Source organism: Elgaria multicarinata, chromosome 16 (assembly GCF_023053635.1).
Source record: "Elgaria multicarinata webbii isolate HBS135686 ecotype San Diego chromosome 16, rElgMul1.1.pri, whole genome shotgun sequence".
Lineage (NCBI taxonomy): Eukaryota > Metazoa > Chordata > Lepidosauria > Squamata > Anguidae > Elgaria > Elgaria multicarinata.
Window position 1 is genome coordinate 7,062,754 of NC_086186.1, and position 7,077 is coordinate 7,069,830.

Consider the following 7,077-nt stretch of genomic DNA (forward strand, 5'->3'; position numbering starts at 1 on the left):
CAGCATTTGCCAGCTGTTGTGGGTGGGTTGGACAATGATTCTGGGCCCCACTTGCTGGACTGGGAAGCATTAATTTTGGCTTCTCTGCATTTGTAAGGCATTGAGAGATTTTGTGATGGCAAAATCTTCTGTGATTGGCTGAGTTGCCCTTATGTCACGGAGAAGTAGGACAGGTAGGCCAGAGAGGTTCCGGCTGCCATTTATTGAGTTGTTCAGATGCTAGAAAGGTCTGGGTGAAGCTGTAAGGAAGCTGTAGGGCCAAAGGATTCCAGAGAATGTAGGGTAGTTCAGAAGGAGAAGGCTAGTGAGACGTGCCCCAGAGGAAAAGGAAAACTGGGGCAAAATATGAGCAACGGAGAGAGATACAGGTGTGCGGAAAATGCAAAAGTAAGGAACACTCATGTTTTCATCTGTATTCCAAAGAACCAACCGTTTCTTTCATTGTGAGTCTCTGTCTCCTTGGGAGCTCTGTGACAGAGCAATCTATTTGTGAGAAACTCAGATTTGTACAGATCAGTAAAGTACGTGAAGCTCACCACCTCCCAAATAAGATATTTTGCGTGTAGTGGCGGTAGTGCGTTGTATGCAAAGGATGACCAAAAGAAGGAACATGTGTGCTCTGGTCAGTGTTAAACATTGATGGTGCTAATAAATAATAATAATAATAATAATAATAATAATAATAATAATAATAATAACCCAGCTGCTTTCAATGGGAGAGGGGTGCATGTGTTGTAACGTTCTTCACTGAGACTTATCAGGGACAGGTCATGGGGGTGGGGTGGGGAAGGATGGAGGCAGTGGAGGCTAGTGGCTTTGATGTCAATGGGGCAGTGAATCCGCTCTCGGTGTCAGCCAGAACCAATCAGAACTCTAATGTCTGCAACTTGGAGAGCTTCTTTAGAGTTCTGACTGAAACCTAGAGCAGATTCACCAACCCACTGGCATCATAGCCACCAGCCTCCACTGAACCAAGTTAAGTATAGTTGGAGCATGTGTGTATACTGGAGGCCATACATTTGGCCATAATTAGAATGGGCTGTTTTTTTAAAAAAAAATGCTTGCATTTTTATAATTTTCACACACACCCCAGAGCTCTCTAGTTTGTGCGTGCATTGTAAATAATCCTTCCCATGGAAAGGAAAGAGCAGCACATCCGTACATGCTCAGAAAACGTTTCAGTGCTTTTGATCTGCTTTCAGCTAGTGTCTTCTCTTCGCAGGAACTTTAGTTTTTAGGGGGTTGCCAGACTGTCTGAGACAAACAGCATTAAAAATTGACAGGCGATGGATCATAAGCCGTATAATTTTTACACTCTGGAGAAAGCCAGGCTGAAGTCACTTTTTGGATGCAAAATCAACTGATGGAAGTGAGGGAAGATTTGGTCAGGCAATTGTGATGTGGCCCAACTTCACTGCTCAAATTGTGCCTTAATCCAAACATGTGGAGCCTTTGGATGTAGATAATGAGGCGCCTGTTTCTACCTTTCTGTTACAAAGATGAATTGCCTGTCCATCTTGGTAGAACCTCCATGCCTTTGGGGCTGTTATTAGACTGTATTCCTTGTTATTCAGGTCTCTCGGTTTGTTCATCTCCAGCTTGCTGTCGTCTACCTCCTCCTCAGCAGATTGGACTTGGCTTTGATCTCCTCTGTCGTCATCCCATAAAGATTTTGAAGGGAGTACAACTTCTGAGGTCTACTCCCAACCTTCTAATGCAATTCCCCAGGCCCTGTCCATTCCAAATTCTCCGCACTCTTGGAGGGACACGAGCTCACTTCTTGAGATGCAATACAGCTGATTGGGGAAAGGAGAGAAAGAGAGGCCAGCTTGAGACACTGAAAGGAGATAGTCCTTGTTCTGCATTTTTAGTGGCTGACCTGCTGTGCTTTTCTCCAGTGCAGGAGTGAACACGATCTAATAATTGGTTTGCTGTATTTGCAAGATTAATCTGACAGGGTCTTGCTTATGGCAGTGCTGCGACAGAGCTCCAGTCAGGGTCAATTCTAAAAGCAAAGTCTGCAGCAGTCCAAAATCAAACAGAGCGATAAGAACATAAGAAGGTCCCTGCTGGATCAGACCGAGGGTCCATCTAGTCCAGCACTCTGGTCACACAGTGGCCAACCAGCCATTGGCCAGGGACCTACAAGCAGGACCTGGGTGCAACAGCACCCTCCCGTCCATGTGCCCCAGCAACTGGCGATGCTTTAAACTGGGTTCCTACACTGAACAGGGGTGGGCTTGATGCCCTAAATGGTCCCTTCCAATTCTACAATTCTAGTGTGATTAGCCTCCACTGTGACTGTTTCTCATAGAATCATAGAATCATAGAATAGCAGAGTTGGAAGGGACCTACAAGGCCATCGAGTCCTTTTGACTCCCGATTGGTTGGTTTTGATGTTTTTAAATTAGATTATTATTGCTGTATTTTAATGGTTTGAGTGTGAAAGTACACTTTTACAGTTGCTCTGTTGGTGCTTATTAATATTATTAATAAGAGAGCCAGTGTGGTGCAGTGGCTAAAGTGTCGGATCGGGAGTTGGGAGATCCGGGTTCTAGTCCTCACTCGGCCTTGGAAACCCACTGGGTGACTTTGGGCCAGTCACAGACTCTCAGCCCAGCCCACCACACAGGGTTATTGTTGTAAGGATAGAGAGGAGGAGGATTATGTACGCTGCCTTGGGTTCCTTGGAGGAAAAATGGTGGGATATAAATGTAATAAATAAATAAATAAATTATAAGCTGCCCTGTGGTCCTTTGGAACAAAGGGTGGAGTATAAGAATTTAAATTAGAAAAGAAGAAGAAGAAAAGAGATTAAAGTGTTAATTGTTGAACTGGGCTCTTCCACCACCCAGTTGCTGTTATGGTGAGAGTCCATTGAAGATCACGGGATGTTCTTCTTCTGTGTTGCGTTGATGTCTTCCCTGCTAGACAGGAACCGGCTTATTCCTGGCTGTCTCCATACAAGTTTATTTCCAGCTGGTGCCGGGTTATTCTGGGGATCCCCCGTTTTTGAAACCAGTCTTGGCAGAAGCTGCTTCTTGAGCAGCCCTATATTTGTCCTGCATCCTTTCACTTCAATACCAAGTGATCAAACGACGCAGCTTCTTGAGATGAAGCTATGTCTTGGGCCATCCTTATTATATTTTTGTGAACCAGCCAGAGAGCTTCGGCCGTTGGGCAGTATGAAAATGCAATAAATGAATAAAAATAATAAATAATATCCAATGTGGGTCTTTCTCTATTCAACACCTCCAATAAATACTGAAACCTAGGCGTTGTAGGGGGCCGGAAAACTAAATCCTACCGTGGCGAAAGCGAGGAATTCCAACATGCCTTCTGCCAAAGGGGCTCCTTGGATGCCTGTCCCAGCCTCAGTTTACCTAAGAAACATCCCTATCTAACCAAAGGTGACAGTTTTGCTTTGCATGAGGTCACAGCGCTAGCATGGGTTCAAGATAGAAATGGCCTGTTTGCTGTTCCTGCAACCTGCGTTTGACCGCATTGTGTGCGGACAGGCCCTCGGGGAGTAGGTATGAATGGAGTTCCGTTAATCTTTTCCCTGGGAGACTGCATGCTTGGCATAGGAGCTGTAACCAGTGCCTGCATTGCTGAGCGGACATAAATAGCTCTGCAACCTGAGAACCGTCCGCCTGGATGCTGTAATACAGCAGTTCAGTCTACTTCGGCAGCAGGTCTGAAATTTCCAACACTGGGAACGAAGCGGGCTTTGCAGGCTGAAAGGGCAGCCAGTGGGGATTTATTAAATAGTTGAGAAGATATTTGATTATTATTGTTGTTGTTATTATTATTATTAGCAGACACTCTTGTCAGATTGAAGTCCCTCAAGCGACTGAAGACACGGGCTCATATCATGCAGACTTGGGGGACCCTGTCAGCCACCGGCAAGGGGGTGTCAGAATCCGTTGATCAGATCAATGGCTGAAAAATCTTCCAAAGGGATGTTCCCGAATCTTCAGATGATGTTGAGTTATTTTGCTCCGTTCGGGACAAATTCCTGATGCTCTCGCGGGTTTGTAGCGAGGTACGTGCTAATGGAATGATTACTTGAAAATTCCATGGTTGGAGTGTGAGACTGTTACTGGTGTGTGACGAGCCGCATACTAATGAGGCAATTAAGGCCTTAAGTAAGTGTGTGTGTGTGTGTGTGCAAGAAATATTGCACAAGAGCTGAATGGTCTATTCAGTGGGGAAAGGGGGGTTCTCATTCAATTTGCATTTCGTGGGTAGCGAAAAGACATTGATGCAGAAGCTTCCTGCTCTTTCTCTTTAAGGCATCTGACTCTTCCTGCAGTTTGAGTAACAAGTGACACTTGGAAAATGCCACTATTTCTGTCCTGCCGTCTCTCTGCCCCACCCTCTCCTGAACTCCTATTGAGCTCTAAAGTTCTTAGTTTGGATGCATTCTGTATTAAGGCAGCCATGAAGACCAAGTTGCAGCACTTGCAAGGTCTGGATGCACTATGTGTAAAAGTTTGGAGACTGCTGCACCATGCAGCCCTGAAAGGGAAATTCGGGTGGGAGTAAAGGTCAGGAGTGGGAATTCCTTGAAAGCTTACTCATCAGTGGAAACTTTGAGCCAGAGAGAGCCTTGCTGTAAGCCAAGGTGAGGCTATTGCTTCAGGTGATGGATTCTGGGTGTTGTTTAGGGTGGCAAGCAGTTGTGATCCCAAGGGTCACAACCTATTGGGAGATTCTGCGGTACTCACCTCAACTAAATGATCAGGAACCACTCAACTAAATGAGCAGGAACCACTCAACTAAATGAGCAGGAACCACTCAACTAAATGAGCAGGAACCTTGGTATGAGCAGCGATTGGGTTTTCCTGTCATGTGCCAGAAATATGTCTTGGCCCTGTTCTGTACCAAGAATACAGAACCACTTTGCTTTCCCAACAGAAATGGGAGACAAGTACATGGATCTGATAATTAAACGGGAATCTGCAGGAGTTGGAGTGATCCCTTCAGCGGCTGCCCCCACACGTTCTTGGGTGCTTCCCTGCCTACAGGGGCTTTTGTGCATGTCCAGAATGGGGACGGATGGTTTGGTAAAACAGAACTGCTGTCTTTGGCTCTGCTCCATCTTAGATTGAGAAGTTTCCACTTGCATTTTGCTTCTTTGGTTCAGATGTACCCTCAAATGCCCATATCCCAAGGGCTGCCTTTTGGGATAACTGGTACATGTGTATGGAGAATGCATTCCTGTGCAGGGTCTATTTGGAAATGATTTTCAAATGAGAAACAGGTGAATGACTTGAGCTTCGTTTTCACTGAGGAGGTAAAGCTGCATCTGGGCCATACCACTTCTGACAGCAGGTGGGCCCGCACGTTCGCAAACACACCTTTCCTTAACATAAAGAACGAGAAGGAGAGAAACACTCTAGTCTAGCTTTTCCCTGATGTGCTAGATTTCTATGGGCAAGGGTGTGGTGGAAGGCAGCTTTTCCTGGCGTGAGCCCCTGGCTGCCATCTGAAATGGCACAGTCCAGGTTCAGTTTTATCATCTCTGTGAGGGCCATGTTATAGAGAGAGGAATGTAGACCATATGTGTTGGTTGATTCTAGCAGGTAGATCACTGGACTGCAAAGCAGGGATCCAAATTATCCCGATCCCAGTCCATGCTGAGATCTGAATCAGATGTCCTGTTGAATGCTTCTGATGGCTGAATGAATTGGGGGTGTATAACTGGAGGATTACTTCAATAGCCAGAAGCGGATCACAGGAGACGAGCACGTTATGAAATGGTCCTCAGCTCGTGTGCACCCAGGCGTCTGGTTCACCACCCTGGGAGAGAGAATGGAAGGCAGCCATTTTGAGCGCAGCTGCAGCGGGATATTCCCAGCAAGTCGACGTGGAATTTGTTTAGAGTTATGTCAGGACTCCTTGCTACGATTGTGTGTCGGGTGTTCATCTGTTTGTTTGTTTTAAGTTCCAGTTTGACTCCTTTCAGCACAAATAGGCTGCCGGTAACACTCTGGAGTGCGTTTGTTTTATAGTTGTCGTTTTTCATTCTGCCCCATCTTTTATCTTTTTGAAAAGTTTCATGGCAGTGTCCAAGCAACAATAAGCCGATATGAAAGTGCAGAATTTAAAAACACTCATTCGGAAACACCCAAAAGTAAACCCCAGAAAAGAAGCAGGAGCACTAAAAGCGTCACGATCCAGCCCAACCTTAACCCTGGTTGGGGAGCAGGGTACCTTATGAGGAAGAAGTGTGGGAGCTCACACAGACCCCCGGAACAAGTGGGGGCTCTGAAGTACCTGCTGTCACAGTAACCCATGTTACCCAGCTCATGGGCACCTCGCTTCAGCCCCAACTATATCTCTTCAGCTCTGGCCTCCCAGGAAGAGAGGAAGCCTTTGGACATGGAGACGCCATTTCGCTATCACGACAAATAGCTGATGATCAACGTCTGCTCCATGGATTAGTCTACTTCTCTTTTAAAATTAGTGGCCATTGCTCCAACAAGAGCATACGGTGACATAAATCAGTAGCGGTGACTTGTTAACCATGGAGTGGTTTTTTTGGTTTTTTTCTCTCGAACAAGCTACCTTGAGAGCCCACGGCTTGATGTTGGGTTGTTCAGGGTGGTTAACAAGCCACACTGCAGGGTTAATGAGCATCCCTGTGGAAAATGTGCGGTGTTCAGACAACATGATATCCCACCCTGCGGAAAATACCCTGCCTTCAGACAACACAACCCATGGCTCAACAACAACCCACACTGGGTGGGTTAGCGTGTTGTGTAAACCCAGTGCCCCCCTCTCAAATTTAATGCACATGCTATTATTATTAATAGATAATATCTCCATCTTGTTAAAGTTGGGAGCAGACTACAAGACGGAAGGGGTTGGCGCAAAATATGTTTATTTATTTATTTGGGGAACCTATGCCCTGCCTTTCTGGTTGCTTACAAGAGATTAAAACAATACAAGAAAAAGCAAACCGATCCATTGTGGAAAGACAAAGCAGCAACCCTGTCTGCAGATTCTTCAGTGCTGAATGTATGAATTTTTGATGGAAGGCAGCAGCCAGGTTGTCACAGCTTGTCCTCT